Consider the following 20,196-nt stretch of genomic DNA (forward strand, 5'->3'; position numbering starts at 1 on the left):
CCATGTGGTGTGGTGTGTTGGTTTTAGTGGGCACTAAAAACACACTGTTAAACACAGTTTTAAAAGTTCCTAAAAGCATTTTTCCTCTCTGGGGTTGGCACTTTAATCTACTCTCAGGTTTCATGTGCATTATGGGCACACCTGGGGAGAGGAATGAAATAAGCTGCCTCAGAAAACTCCCACACATTGTAGACTCCTTGTAAAAACGCAGAAGGAGAAGAATAATCAGATTTATTGCTTTAATCATAGAGGGAGGTGTCTCTTTCTTTTGGTGTGGATGACTTTTTGACCTCTGAACTATCCTGGCTAGAGTCCTTTGTAGCTTCAATCCGAAAGACAGATATTAAATCCCCCTTGCTATTGAATGATAAGACTGCATTACATTTTCACATTCCTTTATGATGATCATAGCATAGACCATTTGAAGTTTTTCCAAGATACATCATCAAATCAGATTTCTGACCAAGGTTGTCTTTTTGACTTCAGCATTATTTTTGAACGGCTGCTGTTCATCGTTGCAGACACTTACTTTACCGAGGTTCAGACAGAAGGGGGTACAATAAGGTCAAATCCAAACATGACAAGGCTCACAGAGAGGGGGGCTTCCTCCTTCTTCTACCGTCTTGTAAAAATGATTTTTATTTGCACTTTTCCACTTTTTACCATCCTCTCTGCGTGTGCTGGCAGGCATTTGAAAGCAGGAGGAAGGTGTAAAAGAAGCTCTGTCTTTCTGTCTGCAAGGGACAGGACATGGTGCTTTTAAGGGGTTGTGGGTGAGTTCAAGGGGGTTCAGAATTTCCAAAAGGCCAAAGGTCAGGTTCAGAAGGTGTAGAGGTGAGCTGTTAGGAGTTTTAAACACTTCTTTTTATTTAGTGTTTGAAACAGAGATACTGTTAATATGTTAGGTGGGGTTGCAGTAAATGAAGGGATTTGGACACGGAATAGAAGAACAGAGCCTAAACCGTTTAGTTGTAGTGGACAGATAATGTTGTGAAGAACTTAAAATGAATATACTTTTTTGTTTTACTGGTCCCCTTAATATCCTAATCTACTGACAAGAAAAGAAGGAGAGCAACAAACAGCCTCTGTGAGGCTGTAATGCAAAGCGGTACATTGAGATAAAGTTAACATGCTTACATTTTGGCTACCATGTTTTATTATGTTATTTTTGGCAGGTTAACATTTGCTAAGTAGTACTTAACAGGAAGTAGACATGATGAAATTGTTATTAGTTCCCCGGTATGATCATATATCCAAGTATTAGAAACATGTTCAACTGATAATGCCTGTACTGTTCAAAATGGGATGGCACTCCTTCCAATATTTGTCTAGACATTTTTATTCAAAAACATAAATTCATAAGTTAAGGTCAGAGGATCAAACATTTAAGTAAGCATCATCTTCTGGGGACCATAAATGTCTGAACTGAATTTATTTGCAATACATCCATCCATCCATCAGGACCAAGGAGTCAGTGATTGAATGATAGACTGACTTCACTTTTGCCAGAGCTAGGCACGATTTCAAAAAGACAAAAATAACCGAACATTTTAATTTTGCTCTGACAATCTCCAGACTGGCTTGAATGGATTATATGTATACCTTGCTTGTCAAATAAAAGACGCTTAGTGTTGCTATTCCAGAAAAGGCTTTTATTTACTGTTTTGGGAATTGTAATAAGGACCAATCCAATCAAACCCACAAGCCATAACTCTGCTTTAATATATTTTTTTGGGAAAGTTGATTGTCTCAGATTTTGGAACACAGGTTGATCATCCCTGTCGTCAAGAGTGGCTACATCTGTGTGATGAAAAGCATCTCATAACTGCTAAGCCGTTATGATTGGATCTGGGAATCAAAAACGATGGGGCACTTCACCAGCCTGCAACATCCGTACATGCCGTACTGCACAAAGAGTACAAGTCCTATGGAGACACACGTATAATGGAGAACAAAGTGGATTAGTGTGCCGGGGGGGGGGGATTGAAAAGGGGATTGGAAATGATCATTCCTGTTAAACATTGACTCAAATGTACAGTGTACGTATGGCATTGCGTTAGGAGGAAGGCATTTGTATTTGGGTTGTAAGCTTCCATGCAAGTTCAGCTACAATTGGAAGATAGACAACTTCCCAAAACAAAACACACTTTTCTGACAAAATTATTGCAATATTGTTGTAAAAAATTGCACCTTACATTACAAAAACACCAATCTGCTTTTTTGTTTTGACTGAAACCCAGTAAGCAGCAATCACATAAAAATGTCAAAAATGACCCGCTTCACCTCTCTGAGGCAGTGTGTAGGGATGTGTGGACGGGTGTGTCAGGGAGGTGATCTCCCCTGTCCGTGATCACTGTAGATGGGATTAGATTAGGATAGATCAGATTAGGACTTGTTTGGGAAATAAACATTCGATATGACTCCGAAACTAATCCTTGCACACAGCCTCTGGCCCTATAATCTGGTGGCAGGCAGAGGAGAGGAGAGGATAAGCCATATTCAGCTGGAATGTAAATTACATACAGAGACGAACACAGACTCCATCCTACAGTGTGTATCATGTCTTCACATCACACAAATAGGATGTCAAATGCAACAAATTCCTATCTAAAACGTTGGATGTCCTCCTCAGAAACATGTCCAAAATAATGGTGTTGGCTTTCTTATTCCACCCCAGCCTGAGCACAGTATATTGGATGGTTACAGACAGAGTTCTTTGTAGGGCTGTTATTCCTTTTTCTCCTTCTTCACAGGGGATTTAGAGCATCTGGACCCAGCGTGGCTAGCTTACACTTGTAAAGGCTCCTGTTTCAACTTCCTAGAATCAGTGGTGGGAACCAAAGGAAAATCTTAATCTCAAAATGTAGAAATGGTTAGAAATCTGGAAATCTGGACCAAAGACCGAAATGGATGAGAATTTAGGAGATAATATGATAAACTAATCATACACAGCTTCACATAAATGATAGTCATATGTCATCAGAGAGAACACTTTACTATTCCTTTCTTTTACCACATGACAGTACTGTTTGAATGTTTGTAGAATGACAACACAGAGAGAGGGAGACAAGACTTGGTCTGACGACTAAGACACATTGTATTCGATACATTGAAAGGAAATCATGGCAGCAGCTGTCCTTGTCCTTCATTGTCCTTAACTCCTCCTACTTTCCAGTGATTTCTCATTATTTGTACAATAACAAAAAACAAAATAAAGAAAGAGAAATTAAAAAGACTGGTCAATTTGAAAATATGATGTCATTTACAGTATGGTCTTTCATGGCAACATTTTATAACCTGGCCAGTGTCCAAGTCTAGCTCAATCAAAAAAGTGTTGGCTCAATAGCTGTTGCACCCCGTCTCGTTGGCTTCTGTTACTCACACAATCTGAAATGAAATGTGTAACTTGCTGAATTGAAATGGACCGGCCGGCTCACGTTTTGAGGCTGCTGTCACATGCAGGCACACAAAACACGCACACACACTTCGATCAATTCCTGTCTCCGCTATCAATCCATATCTCGATCGTTGGGCCTCCTGATGTGAATAAACTGGGCTATAGACCTAACAGCAACCCAATACTTTATATATTTCACCGATGTCAAAGTGTCAGAATGAAGTGCTGCTTGCTGGCACTTGGCAAATTTCTCCTCTCGACTTTCTAGCCAAGTGTAGCTCAAGTTTCATTCGCCCGTCGATATACAAATGTGTGAGGATGAAAAGTTTTGTGACCTGTCAGATATGATGCTATTTTCAACCATTCAGTGATCGTGCATTTTCTTCAAAACAAAATCCCATCGATTTTCCCGGAAAGACAACTGAAACTATTTGTTCCCAGCATATCACCCTTTTGTTTGACTTTTAAAATATATTTGTTGGTGACAGCAATGTCCTCAATCAGTGGGAAATAGAGCACCAGGGTCCTCGTTCAACATGCAACAGTAAAAGGGGTAAGACTCAGGTAGCCAGCAAGTGTAATTACGAATACGCCTGATCCCTTTGAAAGCTCTTCCCGGCCACTTTCTCTCCTGCACTGAAGGCTTTGGCACGAGTGGCGGAGAGGGTCACTGTTTAATAATGAACAGGTCGAGCCAGCTGTAACTGATACATACACCTGCTCTATACATCAGTCAATTACCTAATTAGAACTCTCCCTCAGGGGAAAGCTAATACCTCGTCCTGAAGCAGGAGGACAGCCCCTTCCATGTGAACAGAGGCGCTCACAAGACAAACAGATACCTGTACGTGTGTGTGTGTCCGCGGTACACCCTGTGTGTGTGTGCGTGTGCGTGTGCGTGTGTGTGTGTGTGTAGCTGCGGTGCATGTGTGTGTGTGTGCATTTGCACGTAAGTGTGAGGAACAATAGAAAGGGGGTTCAGTATTTCTTCGCACAGATCAGGTACCCAAGGACACTCATGGGAAATTGTGCGCTATGCAACTGTCATCCAATAACACTCCTTTTCTCTGCCCACCTCCTCACACACGCTGCCCTCAGCTCCCCGCCATTCATCCTACCATGAGAAAGTGATCTATGTAAAGTCACATGACAGTCTTTCATGGCCAAACGTTTTTGTACGGAACATTTCCTCGAAAAGAAAGCAGTTAAAATAAAATCTCTTCGGAGCCTGCAATCACAATATCACTTAAAAATGGAAGTTCCTTCTTGCCACAGTTGCACTGTTTGCTCTTGGATGATGGTGTTGTCTGTTTTATTTAAAGGATACCATCTAGGCCTGCTCTTCATGAGAACTGTTCTGGGATGACTTCTTTTATGATTTGGCACTTTTTAATAAAAAATGGACATGACATAGTTTGACTCCTTTACACTGATGGGCTAGAGGCCACCGTGGTTGGATGTGGATGTTTTCATCAATAGGTGCGTGTGCAGAGGTGTGCTGATTATTAATTTGATCAGACAGTCTGCTTGCATGGACAATATGGGTTTTGCTTAGGCCACCAGCAGCTCTGAGGCAATCAGGGACACTTCAGCTGTGATTAAGTCACATACTTTAGCCTGTGGGGGATGGCAGGAGGGGGGGGGGAGAAAAAGAAAAGAGAGAATGAGTGATGAAGCTCTCACTTCACAAAGAGGGAGTGGACAAGGGTTGAACGTTCAGGATCACTAATGTTAGTCTATACATCCTCATCTAGGTTTCCCTCATGACCTCTGCACCCCCCACCCCTCTCCATCAGGCAAATGCGAAACACCACCCACCTCCCGGACCTATAAGCAGAGAAGCCCAGTCACCAGCCCCCCCCCCCCCCCTGAATGCTCACGTAATGTTTTTACAACACAGCAAAATCAATTTCTGCTTATTAATAACAGCTACGGTGTAAATATGTGTACTGCAAGGGAGATGGATGGAATCGAAAGAAGAAAAAGAGGACTGAGATTGTGATGGTGGTGGAGGTGGGGGTCGGGGTCATGCTCCTAAAAATCAATTTTCACAGGAGGACTATTAGGTTATTGAGAAGTGGGATGACTGATTGAGGCCTGCATTGTGTGTGTGTGTGTGTGTGTGTGTGTGTGTGTGTGTGTGTGTGTGTGTGTGTGTGTGTGTGTGTGTGTGTGTGTGTGTGTGTGTGTGTGTGTGTGTGTGTGTGTGTGTGTGTGCGAGTGCACATGTACTTACTGTAAATTACCTAACAAGCTTCTGACTTTAGACTCTAGCATGACATTTTTGGAAAATGATATTCAAGACACCTTTCCCAAAATACACTTCAACTCACTTTTCTCAAGATACAACTTGAATAAATGAATGATCCTTCCTTCAGTCCCTCTGTCTTAAAAAAAAAAAGTGAAAGCATGCCCACTTCCGCGTAGTAACCAGAAGGGAAGGAGAGGAATGTGGCCTGCCTCAGCGAGAAATCCCAAAGTGCTTGCCGACTCCTAGCTGCTAATACAACTAATGCAGTAATGTAAGGGCCAAGGCGATTAATGAGAGCGCTCTGCCCCTGACATCTCAGACACCCTAATGTTACTGCAGCGTCTCCCTAGCCGTGCTTTAATCCATCACCGGTCCCTATAACCCAATTATGGCCTGACGCTTTACTTTTAGCTCCTCTGCTGGGTCCTTCACACACATCTATAAAAGGGCAAACATGCACACACACACACACTCAGACAAGAGTGTTTGAGCATCGTCAGACAAGCACACTTTATAAAAAATAAATAAAATTTGTGGGATATTTGCGCGTACACATACATACACACAAATGTGAATACAAGGGACACTTGCAGATCTGGGTGAGGCATAAGAAAGGACACTTTAAGAGAGGGATGAGGGCCTTTTAAGTAATAGATCTATTGTCAAAACACACACTCATTTAATCTGCTGTTAACTCCCGTAATGCTGTTTGCATATTCAGAGTTAAAGCCTTTAGATCTGGGCTGATTTTAATGAACCCTGAATGTTAACGAACTTCCTGTATATCTAATGTCATCCCCATAAAGCTACTCTCTTGTTATGGTTTTAATCGTAGCATGATTCTACACTAACATGCTCCATTCCCAGAGCACCATCAAAGCTCTGTTTTAGGTAAGGGGGCGTATGTAGTGCATTTTTCACGAGGTCCCCCGTACAACATTTATGATTCACCCTCAAGGCTTTAAAACAATACTTGACTGCTTTTTCCACCAGGTAAACCCTATAACATCTGGAACATACTGTACATGAGGGCGTCTTGCAGGAACTAGAAGAGCGGTGTTGGTCTTCCCCAAACCCCTCCCTCCTTCTCTCTTCCTCTCTGTCCGTCAGTTATGTCACACGTAGAGTAACAGCTCTGTCAATCAAGAGATCTATGTGCTGGCTTCCTCTAAATCAGGTGGATTGACTCCTTAAGAGTTACTGGAGGAGCCTACTTCCATTAGCCACTCCCAGCGGCAAATTAACTTAAATGTACCCGCTCAATAAAGTTCAAGACAATCATTTGCATGTCAATGTCTTTTTTTTCTCTCTCAAGGCCTTCCCAAACATACAGCTGACTCGTGCAAATCCTGAGATTGCTGTTATTTCATTGCGCTGATACCAATTAGCCAGAGAGCTGATTACTGAGAAAAATTGGTTAGTGAGAAGAAAAATGTTGCACTCTGGTGTTAAAAAACAGAAAATAAGACTTTTTTTATTTTAAACTGACTTATTCCAGGGGTGTGGTGAAATGTGGCCATAATTAGTTACTCACCATGCTCTTTTATTGTTTTTCAACTCATTTGCAAATATACCGTAGCGTCCTGCATCTTTTTGTGTCAAATGTCTATAACGGCATGACAACTGAGTTCAGAAAGAAAGTTGTGGACAACATGAATTTAAGGGGCATTAGTCAGATCTTAGTAATTCATGTTATTTTCAAATTAAATGACGAATGGGTCTGAAGAGTGTACACATGTTTACCGATTACAAATATTGTATATATATTCCTTGTTAGTGGTCATGCTCCATTCAATTCACCCCAAGTATCTGATGGTTATCTGCACTCACATCAGGTGCTCCTTTACCCTATTCCTAAATCACTGTATAGCTAAAGCTGCCCCATCTGTCCTCTTTATCAGGATATGCTCTACCTTTGGTCCTTAAAGCCAGAGTAATGTCACTACTGGGCTATGTTACATCATCAGTGTTCATGTTTATACAAATATAGGTTGAATAATATGATAAATAGGGATGTAGGGAGGATTACTGCTGTTGAAAACCACTTAAAGGTGGAGGTCAGAGTGGTTTATAAGACTATTAAACTATCCTTTCTGTCTTCCTCTCTCCTTCCTCTCCTATCCTCTCCTCTCCTCTCTCTTCCAGCCCCTGGGTGTCTTCAGCATCAGATGTCATCCTGCTAGAGACAAAGTAAGTCAGACAAACACACAGGCTGGACCTCTGAGGAGAAGCTTGCCGCATGCTCAAGTGGTATAAGTGCCCGGGAGTCGTCTTACAAGAAACACTTATTGCATTTTGTATTGAGCATGATGTTATGAAAAATTAATACAGGGATGGTGTGCCTTCCTCTCCTTAGCCTTCTCAGTGTGAGTCTCTGTGTCCACTTGCATGCATGCACAAGCACTTGCATTTACTTTCTGTATTTATGTTTTGGTAAATGCATGTCCTTGTGTGTAAGATGGTGTGACTGCATTCATGTGAGTTGGGCAAGGGTCTAATTGTAGGATAATATGCATATCACAGAGGTTTACTTCTCCAGAGACCTGGTGTGTTGGTGAAAGAGCAGCTATCTGACCCAGCTTCTATATTGTCAATAGTTACGGCACAGTTCTCCTTCCGTTTGCAGCAGTTAGGCTCTTTATTTCCCCCGGTTAGTGCATATATTGACTGGACTATTGGCAAAACAATAGTGAAAATATACTAGCCTAAAGGACTGTAAATTGATATGTATACAAAAACAAGAACAGCAGGAAACAACCGATACCTGCACAAATCAAATGCTTTACAGTGGTTTATATAAAACATATTTTGATATATTACACATTTTGTATTTTCCCGGGTATCATGTTGCTGACCCATTTTGTGAATTAGTTTTAGCTGTAACCAAAATACCTTTTCCCTAAGCTCATGTCAGAAATCTCTGTGAAATTTCCACTTGTTCATTCCCTTTTCCTATCCCATCTTTATTTAATTTTGTTTTGGAAATTAATGCAGCCAACCTGTGCTCTTTAAATTGTGATGGATTATTTTAAGAAGATCAACGGAAATCTTTTTTAAAAGGATTGTGAATCAAAACAATGATTTATACAATTTTCCTACATTTGAGTTTCCAAATCTGTGCTGCGGTATCTGATAGGATTAGGGGCTTTTCTTTTTTAAACATTTTCTTTTTCTAATTTGATTGTTAAGGAACATTTGATGTTTAAATATATGGTCTTAATCCCCTTAAAATTCCTACAGGGTAGCATTTATTTTTCCAAGCTTACTTGTGGCAGATCCGGTCAAAGGAAAAACATAGTCGCGACAATCTATGAAGTTTCAATTATGTTGAGGAATCAAAGTCACTAAGATCAAGCATTCGATAATATGCTTAATGATATGGTAATCAAAAGTAGGTAAACTGCAGAGGGTGACTTTTGTTAAAAGCCCATGTTTTAGATCTTTTACAACTGAGTATGTACTTAAGATGTTGGGCTGGCCATGGGGAACAGTGGTTGGTGACCCCTAGGTGGGATATAAGAGGGGGAAAAGGCCACAGAAACCAGATCTGGGTGACATGGGAGCGATCAAATAATAAATCATCCCACTGTAAGCTGACAACATACATGCTTCATGATCCTCTCCTCTCCTCTCCTCTCCTCTTCTTTCCTCTCCTCTTATCATTCTCTAAAAATAGACACCAAACCCCTATGGATGTTGATGGATGGACTGTGAACTCCTGACCCGATGAAATGTAACCAGAAAGGGTATCGCAGCACTGGTTAGTTAACAACCCGCCTTTGCATTGTGACACTGAATACCTCACAGTCTCATCTATAGCTTTGGTTATCCGGGTTTTAGGCATGACAGATGTTTCACATTATAAAAAAAGGTTTTAACCATATGTTTGCTAGTTGTGATGTAACGTCGAGGTCAATATTAGGGAACCTTCCTCTGAGCACTGTACCAAATCTTATCACATTTGATTGCGGTTTTTCTATTCGTTTTTGAAATATTTCATTCTTGAGAGAATGGTGGATTATGGACTAAAAACAGAAACATACTGCCATCCCTAAACCCATTGTCATGGATGAAAATCGTTCATTTAACCTAATTAAGTAAAATTCAGTCTGGGAAATGTGGCTTGTTGAAATCACCACAATGATTTTTCAATTATTTGTGCTTTTTGTGTTGCATTATGATTAGAGCCAGAGGGCCCGGAGAAAGAGGAGAGAGGGGTGCACTGACACGGAGCTTCTGGGATGGAGCCTAGTATGGATCACTGGGATTTACTCATCATTCTGCCCTCAAGGTAAAATATTATGAAAATATAACATGTCAAAGACAAATAGCTAAACGCTCGGATATGCCACTTTCTCTCCTGTGTGGTGTGATGCTCCATATATGATTCCATATATCTGCATTGTGGAAATGACCAAAGGCTTGAGGCACTTACAATATCGCCGCCTCAACCCCCGCCCCAAAAAACCATACACACAGTAACACAGCAATAATCTTAATGACCCTCTCATATACTGTATACTCTTTTCTATTTCCTCGCTTCCTCCACCCCTGACCCCTCCCCTCTTTCTGTCCATTTGCGCAGTCTCCTATCCCAGGTTACTTCCACCACAACGGAGATGGCTAAACACACCCTCTTCCAACTCCCAAACCCCACACACTCATACACACCCTGAGGGTGAACCCAATAGGTCCACTGCGTGAGTCGTAGCATCTCCCCTCTCGACTCCCCACCTCGGCGTGTTTCTTCCTCCTGCCTCTGGGGCTGGAACACGGGCATAGCTCTCTCTCCCTTCTTTATCCAGTCCAGATAACCTTATGTGTTGGACAGGCTGAAAGGAAACCCACAAATAATAAGTTGACTTTCACCGAGAAGACGGTGGGCAGCTCGCCTGCTGTTGGCATCGTCTCAGGGTTATTCTCTGAGCCAAAGTGATGATGAGGTGTAAGGGCAGTATACGGGGGCTGTCGTCAAGGTAGGCCGAGTCGTTGCCGAGTTTGAATGTATCACATCCTACGGGACTGCATTCAAGTTAAGCATTAAAGTGCTGCGAGGCAAAAAAGGCCAGTATAACGAATATGCAAGAGCCAGCGCAGGACCATGTGTGAGTGTCTTGTTTTTTTATATCTCAATGAAAGGAAGAAAGTCATTTTCATATATAATTAAGATCACAAAGTCACAGTTTGTTCTGCGTCAAACCCTTTTCATATTGTAGTTTACCTTTTGAAAGAGATACTCACAGGGAGAATACCTTGTGTTTCTTTATGCTATTGATTCAAATGTTCAGGCACTCAAGCCTCTCAAGGCCAACATTAAAATGTCTTGCTTCTTATCTACATCTTTAATTGATGGTGGATAAGGCTCTTCTCCACACACACTACATTTTTGTCTCTTCACTCCTTGATATTAAGTGTGTGTGTGTGGACTTTAAAGGCTGCTTTTGTTTCCTTCACTGGTTTCATTCTTGGCCTGACATGAATAAGACAGTTATGGCTGCCTTAAGAGCTTATGGATTAAAAGCAGGATGTGCGTCGTTAGAGCAAGACAAGACATTAGGAGCTCTTTATTAGCTAATTACACAGACAATGGGTTTAAAGCACTTGTATAAAGAAATATAATGACAAAAGCTGAAGATTATTTGAAAGACGTAATGCCTGCTTGCTCAATTTGCATTAATTAAGTAAGAGGGTGGTGATCTGTATTGCAGCAATTAAGAGAGTGCTGCTGATAAATTGAGGGTAGAACCCAGGGGCGGACTGGCCATCGGGACGTTCGGGACGAATCCCGATGGGCCGGTACTGAAGTGGGCCGGTCGGACGATGTGGGCCGGCCGGTAACCGGCAGGGCTCGGCATTATAAGTGGCCCGCTGGCCCGGAAGCACTATTTAGACACCCCGGGCCAGCATAACGTACTTTCCACTTGCCCGCTCGGGCCACTAAAAATATTGCTTTAAAAAAATGTGTCCTGTGGTATTGGTATTTTGACTAGCAATTTAGTTAAATTGTTTAGTTTATCACAACATAGCGTTCCGTGAGTCGGTTGCAGGTCGGTTGTCGTTGTTTGGTGAAAAGCAAACAGCTGTTTGCTGCAGAGCGCAGCGCGAGCAGGCTCCCGTGAGTGGGAGCGCGCTCCTTCACTACAGACTATCGCGCCACCTAACCATTCGCCAAAAATGTTTTTAATACCAGCGGTAACCGGCCAAGCACCGGGCAAAAAACAATCTTCAAATAAAAGAAAGTCACCGGAGGAGTTAAAGGAGAGTGACAGGGAGCATGAGAAGAAGAGGGAGAGAAAGTTTCAGCCAGCTTGATCAATGGAGTTGGCTTCTAGTGGTGCAGTGACGCGTCCTAAAACTCTTTTATAATCTATCGATTAGATTTATGATTCGAAAATTATAAAAGTAGGGTAGACATGTGGAGATTATCCGGCTGAACAAAACATGCATTTATCAAACAGGTTTGTTTTCCACAGACCTTATTTCCATCTATTTTCCAAAACCCTGTGGAGAAATCCCATTGCTTTTTGTCGAGGGAACCAGCGGCTTACTTCCTGGTTTTAGGACGCGTCACTGGCTGCACCTCTCAATATGATGCCAATATAAACAAGGTCTTATGTCGGCTCTGTATACCAATGCCGATCTATGCGTACAAGTAAGTGAAGAGTAGACAATATAAAGGTATTGGCGAAATGTCCCAGCAGTTTAGGATAATGAAGGTTCTAATCAAATCAATTACATAGCCATTACATGTCTAACTCCTAATGACAGGAAGGCAGAAAGTGCATTTTACAAATAATAATACTCATAATAATAGCAGACATTTTTTTAACAATGACCACAATATCATTATTTGAATAAACCAAATATGAACAATTGAGGAAAATGAGGAAGAACTGATGATTCCAATGTTGTAGTACAAGTAGTAATGTAGTTAGTGCATACATTACTATTGCAACAAATGTGTTAATTTTCTTCATTATTAGTCGATTTTTTTTTTGGACGAATGCTCCGGGCCAGTGGTTACAATGGTGGGGCCAGTGATAATATAATGCCAGTTGCATTTTACCCTTAATGTCTACCTCTGCGGTAAGTCACGTGCACCGCGGTGGGCCGGCGGTACCGAAGTGGGCCGGTCGAGAGTCCCGTGCTGATTTGTAGTCCCAGTCCGCCCCTGGTAGAACCTACTTTAGCAGATGATAAGATGGAAGATATGAGTGCATGAGAGTCTTGTAGTAGGACATTACATTCATAGTGTTCAAACAAAGGCCAACCTAGGTGAGGCTAATGTAATTGTTGACAATAAAAGCTTTAATTGATATGTCAGCATTTGTTGGACCTATTACCCAAGCTAGAGGTGGCCTCAGCAATATCGATCATTTCACCACTTGGGTCTGGACTGAAATAGCTTAGTTTTTCCATCTAGTGCTACCAATATATCATTTATTTAAAGGATATTTCTCTAACTATTTGATGAATTGCAATGGCATTTGCTCTATGAGATCTATGGGCCCCAGTGAAAAGTCTTGACAAATTTGAATTCGTCACATACCTTTTCCCCAAAAAACGTATTGCATGTTAACACACAAACCGGTACTTTGGGTAGCAAACAGTATACCTTCTAATTATCTGCATAACATTGTGAGCATGTAAGCATGTTAATGTAGGTCAAAGTATGTTTAGCCCATTGATACATGTATATTAAGAAATCTGTGTATGGCTTGACCAGTCTTGCTTCCTAAAGCTTCCAAAAAATGATCTGCTGCTGCCCAGAGGAGCATTTTTCTCCAAAGTTCCATCATAGAAAACAGAAAATCTGTAAAATGTTTGAAAGGACTAAACTGCAAACAAAGTGAAATAATACAATACAAATGAATACAATATGTTTTTAAATCTTTGACTTTTTTATGTGCTTAACTTTCCTAAAGCGGTATTACCCATACTAATATGTTAATGAGAATAGTGTGAATACAACGTTTGTGTGGATTATACTATAGTTTAGAATAGAACATATACTTTAAATATTCCAATCTAGTATACTCTAAGTAAGGGATAATGGGCAGCGAGGCGGTCATTATCAAGATCGGGCTCCTGATCTGCCTATCGGGTGTTCTTTTCCCCATAATGACCAAGTTGCTGCACATTATCCCACTTATTACATGGCCACATTCTAAACAAAGTAACGATATGACTCCCAATATTAATTTAAATGCTTTTATAGATTTAGAAAATGTTTTTATTGTTTTAAAAAATAGTAGGCTATTATTTATTTAAAATGACATGCATCCGCTAAGAAAAATAGTCCAATGTTACTGTTTGAACTATGTAGCAACGGCAGGAACTGCTTCAATAGCGTTTTTTGAGGAGCTTTTTGATTACAGATTTGAAAACATCGTTGCTTGCTTTAAAAGTAGCACAGTTCATTATGTCAAAGCCATGTAATAATGTTAATGGTAGACTCAAATAGGCATTTTAAATGTGAGACATTTCTCTTGGTCACCTGTCAATCTCTCAAAATGTTCTCTAGCTGTCAACGGTCCATCAGCTGTTGACAGGGTGTGGATGGGAGGAGATGAGAGGCGAGCAGACAGATGTGTGGCCATTATATCGCTTGTGTTTTTATCATCTTTTATCCCCCCTGCCCAGCAATGATTAGAGAGCTAGGAGGAAGTTTAGCACACATCCACGATGTGTGAAAGCCTGTCAGGGCCTGCCTGTCTTCACAGGTCCTGACACCATGTGCACGCCAACGGAAGTTCAAACATTACGTGACGTGTTCATGAATTTATTTTATGGGATTTTGTAAACTTGAATCACTGGTGTGTGACCAGCCTTTAAAAGCAATTACATACATTTAGGGTTGCTTTACTTTCCAAATTAAGTGTATCTTCATATTAAATGATACATATTATAATTTTGCATATATAATTAAATTCAGATTCATAAAATACACAACCCAGTCGCCAGAAAATATAATGGCGTTGCAGGATTTTGCACAACTACAGATCTTATCATGATTAAAGGGACATACAGTATTGCCACATGACTAATGAGTCACATGACATGACAAATGAAACTAAAAACAACTCAGTTTTTGGTTTCAAAAGAGACAGAAACAAGGGTCTCCTTGCTATTTTGACCCATCCACCTCCCCTCCCATTGTTACTGCATTACTTGCTCTGCCTATTGCCTTTGTATTACATTCCTTGCTAAAATGTTCAACATCTTTTTGTGGTTTAAAGAAACTTACAATAGCAACATTTTTCTCATGCTGCCTGAGCTGAATAAAAGCATGCTCTGTGATTTAACCACACACTTCTGAGTCATCATTTCAGCAACAGGAAAGAATCAGGTCACCTAACTTGTTAACAAACAGTTATCACCAATGGTGTACGTACGTGTGTGTGTGTGTGTGTGTGTGTGTGTGCGTGTGCGTGTGCGTGTGTGTGTGTGTGTGTGTTTGTGCGTGTGTGTGTGTGTGTGTGTGTGTGTGTGTGTGTGTGTGTGTGTGTGTGTGTGTGTGTGTGTGTGCGTGTGTGCGTGTGTGTTTTGTGGTACATTTGTATAGAGTGTTGGTGTATGAGTGTTCCTGGAGGGCATGAGTGCAGTAATGATTTACTAAATGTCAAATGAACAGTTGTGGGGAGAAAACACCATAGAGGCGCGGTGGCTGGAAGCTCTTTAGCATTTCACGCCCTGATTGTGAGACAGCTCCTTTGGTCAGCGCTAAAGCAGCAGCATGTCCTGAGAATCAGTGCCCCAGAGTTAAATGCACACAGTCTTGGTCCCTAAAGCATCTCAGCTTTTCATATGGACACGCAAACAAATGAACACACACAATCTGACAGTGGACACGATTAGGTCAAGATGAGTCTGAATGGACGTGAACTTGAGCATTCGCTGCCTCTTTCCAGAACCACCAAGATTTTTCCTCCTTTCGCCTTTCTAAATTTGCTCCTATAGTTGCCACCAAATGCTCGACTCTGTCACTGACAGTTTGTTAGTAGGAAAGAGCACAAACCATCTGCGCAATAATAGCTTTATGAGTTTGTTCCCTCTCAGAAAGAGCACACTGTGGTCTCTTGGGTGGGCATCACAGTCGGTGACAGCCTGATGTGGGCTGAGAGGTTGCCATGTTGGCTGTCTAACCCCTCTCAGGCTCATCTCCAGGGTCCACAGAGACTGTGAGGAGAGGCCTATCACCAGCGCTTCTGTTGCCTAATCACTTTCTTTCTCTCTTCTTGTCCTCCCGTTAAAATCTCAGCCCGCCGTTTGCATTTGCACTCTGTTCCCACACCATCATTTATTTATTTATTCCTTTTTCCAGTGTTGTTTTTCCTTTCAGCACTCTGATTTTTCCCGATTTGTGAAGGAAAAGACCCAGATGGCACCAAAGGCGAGGTCTTAGACACGCAAAATGGAAAAGCACACATACCCACCCACCCACCCACCCACACACACACACCCCCACACACACACACACACACACACACACACACACACACACACACACACACACACACACACACACACACACACACACACACACACACACACACACACACACACACACACACACACACACACACACACACACACACACACACATACTAAGAAACAACACAATCAAGAGCAAACATCGGACCTGTCTGTAATCACAAGCACTTCTTCAACAATTAATCCTCCTTCTATTATAATCTCTTCTGACAGGTGTGTTTGTTGACCACCAGGCTATGTTGACCAGTCCAATCTGCCAACAGAGACATTATGCAAATGTGGGTCATCATTGCTCATGCAATTGGTGTGAAGGGGCAACATGACAAAGAAGCAAGCAGCGAGGGGGTGTGTGTGTATCTTACTGAGGCAGAACCACAGATAGGAGTTGAGCGGTGGGTTGACTCTGGAGACTGTTTACAATCTTGAAGTGACAGTGGCCCTCCCTAATGAGAGTGACCTCCTAAAGTACCTTTCATCCATCTACCATACACACACATACACTGAGGCAAACGCGTCATTTGGGTCCCCTTCTTGATGCACCCCGACAGCTTGGTTGAAGAGTGGGTGGGGTTGGAGGCTGCTCTGTTGGGAGGGTAGATTGGTGAGGTCCAATGAAAGCCTGATAAGTACATCAGTTTGCAGTAACAAAATGAAAGGGGGCACACACATCTTCTCAAACTCAGAAAGTGCAGACCACCCAGGCCACTGCTGCTTTCACATGCCATTTACAGAGTTGGGAATTTGTTTTTCTTATCAAGGTAAACTCATAAGCCTTGAGTCATAATGTGGAAGCCACATGGACCGAAAAAAAGGAGATGTGTTATAATGTTCACAATATTTAAACAACATGTTGATTGTTTTTTTCTAGTTCTGGTTCTGATTTGAAGGAAAGCAGATGCCCCATTGAAACAAAAAAAAGACTTCCCATAATTCTGTTGACAGATAAAAATAAACAGAGCCGGAAAAATCCTTTGTGATCCTTTGAGTAAAGCTATAGATGTCCTCTTCAAATTTACATTCAGGATAATACAGGCCTGATCATCATGTTTGCTGCATATAAGGCACTACCCTGACCTTATCACCTCCACCCACCATCCTGCAGCCAGACCCTCTCACTAGTCAGGTTATAAACATGTTAGACTTTGATCATACATGTTACACATTTGTCTGACATGTAAGGCCTTTCCTTCAACTAGTTTGGCTTTTTTTTGCACTAGTGAGCAACTGTATGCAACTAGTTAGATATTGATTCAACATGTATGGCTTTTTCTTAAACTAGTGGATATTTTCAGCCCACTATTTGTGGTTTTCTTCTCTCTAGTTCAACAAAATCACTTACTAGTTGACATATGGCAAGCCACTTGAGTATTTATTCCATATCCTTGATATCAGACGGCAGCTGCCTACACTAGTTGGCTCTTTGATTTCACTTGTTAGATATATGGTGTTTTCAAATACAGTCATATGACCATATATACATAAATATAAAACAAAAGTATTGTTGTAATTATGATCATATGACTGTATATCAAATTAGGTAAGAACATTGAATACTTTGTTTAAATTAGAAAGTTGCTTTAGGACTGCAGACAGGAATATAGATTCTCTTTAAAACATTTTATCAGCCGCAATTTGAGAGGTGCTTGGATTAGAATAGCACTGTGATAACAGAGTGACATTATTTATGGATAGAAAGAGGAAGTAACCCTCTTCGGATCACAGCTTTCCTCAGAGGCTGATAAATCGCCGTGACTTCCATTAGGAGGCAAATATGGAGAGGTTGTTTATCTTCATGCGGATCTATCGTTACCCTGATTTTAAGATCTGTCCAGTTTTTCAGCTTTATTAATTTCATGAGCACCACTGATAAAAATGCTACTTTTGTGTCTCGAGTGCCGGTGTTCTCACATGAGTATATGCACCAGCAAAAAAACACACAAAGCGGAGCAAAGCAGAAACAGAAACATGTATTTTTTCTAGGCAAAACACACACTGACTGACTTCCCACAGACAATATTTTAACAGTAAGCACTAAATACCCGACTATGGCAACCATTTGAGTATGTATTCCATATCCTTGATATCACACGGCAGCTGCCTACACTAGTTGGCTCTTTGATTTCACTTGTTAGATATATTATATGAAATATATGCATTATATGGTCAAACTAGTTTGGCACTCTGCTTTACTAGTTAAATAAAACATTACACTAGTCCCTCTTTTTCAGCAACAAGTGGCACTTTTGTCCGACTAGTTACCACATAAGCCTTACTAGTGACGCCAGGAGCACCACTTGTAGCACTAAAGTCCCAACTTGTAAGATTTTTGATGAACTAGTGACCCTCTGACCGTACTAGTGACGCTAAAAGTCTTACAAGTTAACTAGTGCACTGCAAAAGCTCTGACATGTTAACTAGTTACAAAAAAGAAGCAGAACTAGTTAACTAGTGGCATACATTTGCCTGCACTACTTAACTAGTAGCACCCAGAATCACTCACTAGTTAACTAGTAAAGGCGAAAGGTTCACTAGTTAACTAGTTGACGCCTCTTTTGACCTTACTAGTTAACTAGTGGGGCTCAAAATGTCTACACGTTAACTAGTGAACACTTTGCCCTTTACTAGTTGACAAGTGAGATACTATGGCAAGCCATTTGAGTATTTATTCCACATCCTTGATATCAGACGGCAGCTGTCTACACTAGTTGGCTCTTTGATTCCACTTGTTAGAGATATGGTCAAACTAGTTTGGCATTCTGCTTTACTAGTTCAATAAAACATTACACTAGTCAGTCTTTTTCAGCGACTAGTGGCTTTTTTGTCCGACTAGTTAGCACATAAGCCTTACTAGTGACGCCAGGAGCAGCACTAGTTGCACCAAAGTATCAACATGTAAGCTTTTTCATGAACTAGTGACCCTCTGACCGTACTAGTGACGCTAAAAGTCTTACATGTTAACTAGTGCGCTGCAAAAGCTCTGACATGTTAACTAGTTACACAAAATAAGCACAACTAGTTAACTAGTGGCATACATTTGTCTGCACTAGTTAACTAGTCGCACCCAGAATCACTCACTAGTTAACTAGTAAAGGCAAAAGGTTCACTAGTTAACTAGTTGACGCGTCTTTTGGCCTTACTAGTTAACTAGTTGGGCTCAAAATGTCTACACGTTAACTAGTGAACCCTTCGCCCTTTACTAGTTAACTAGTGAGATACATTGAAATTCCACTAGTGAACTAGTCGGGCTTAAAATGTTCACTAGTCGCACTAGTGGATCCCAAATGTGCACTAGTCGCACTAGTCGCACTAGTCGCACAGAATGCTAATGAGGAGGAGGGGAAATAATGCATCGAGGTCTCCTATTGGCCCTAAGATATAGAGCGCCACCCAGCCCAAATTGTTTCTTTAAGAGCTTAAATACACTGTGTTTTAAAATACAGTCATATGACCATATTTACAAAAATATAAAACAAAAGTATTGTTGTAATTATGATCATATGACTGTATATCAAATGAGGTAAGAACATTGAATACTTTGTTAAAATTAGAAAGTTGCCTTAGGACTGCAGACAGGAATATAGATCCTCTTTAAAACATTTTATTAAGCTGCAATTTGAGAGGTGCTTGGATTAGCATAGCATTGTGATAACAGAGTGACATTAGTGATGGATAGAAAGATGGAATAACCCTCTTCGGATCACAGCGTTCCCGACGACGCTCAAGTTGGCTTCCGATTCAGAGCTTCCGATTCGGCAGTTAAGGGGAAAGTTAAGGGACATTTAATTTAAAGCGCTGAGCGAACAAACCTCCGTGTGTGTACCTCTTAAATCGCTGCATAGCCGATGTATTTGGACTAGATGATCCCAGAGAGTCTAAACATTCTTTATAACACAGTTTTAAATTTGTGAAACCTTTATTCTATTTGTGAAAATACAAAAAAGGGAGATTTCGCCGCATTTTTCGCATCTAGACCACAGTAAACCTGGTCCTGATCTAAAACCACTATACCTACACTCATCAAACACAACATAAAAGGTTGCACAGGAAAGTGGTT

At 41.1% G+C, this 20,196-nt stretch overlaps 1 long non-coding RNA gene across 2 annotated transcripts; it reads right to left on the reverse strand.

Annotated features, from left to right (window-relative positions):
- Window positions 1-578: 578 nt before the first annotated feature.
- Window positions 579-12,900, reverse strand: LOC307025218. Of its 2 annotated transcripts, XR_013804120.1 has the most exons (4): window positions 12,728-12,900; window positions 10,320-10,480; window positions 2,284-2,353; window positions 579-1,925 (listed from the first exon to the last, which is right to left on the reverse strand). It is a non-coding gene; the product is annotated as an uncharacterized lncRNA (long non-coding RNA). The 2 variants fall into 2 exon arrangements; XR_013804121.1 differs by having other exon boundaries at window positions 579-2,353.
- Between the last annotated feature and the right edge of the window lie 7,296 nt (window positions 12,901-20,196).

The sequence above is a fragment of the Notothenia rossii genome (genome assembly GCF_949606895.1).
Source record: "Notothenia rossii genome assembly, chromosome: 11".
Taxonomy (NCBI): domain Eukaryota; kingdom Metazoa; phylum Chordata; class Actinopteri; order Perciformes; family Nototheniidae; genus Notothenia; species Notothenia rossii.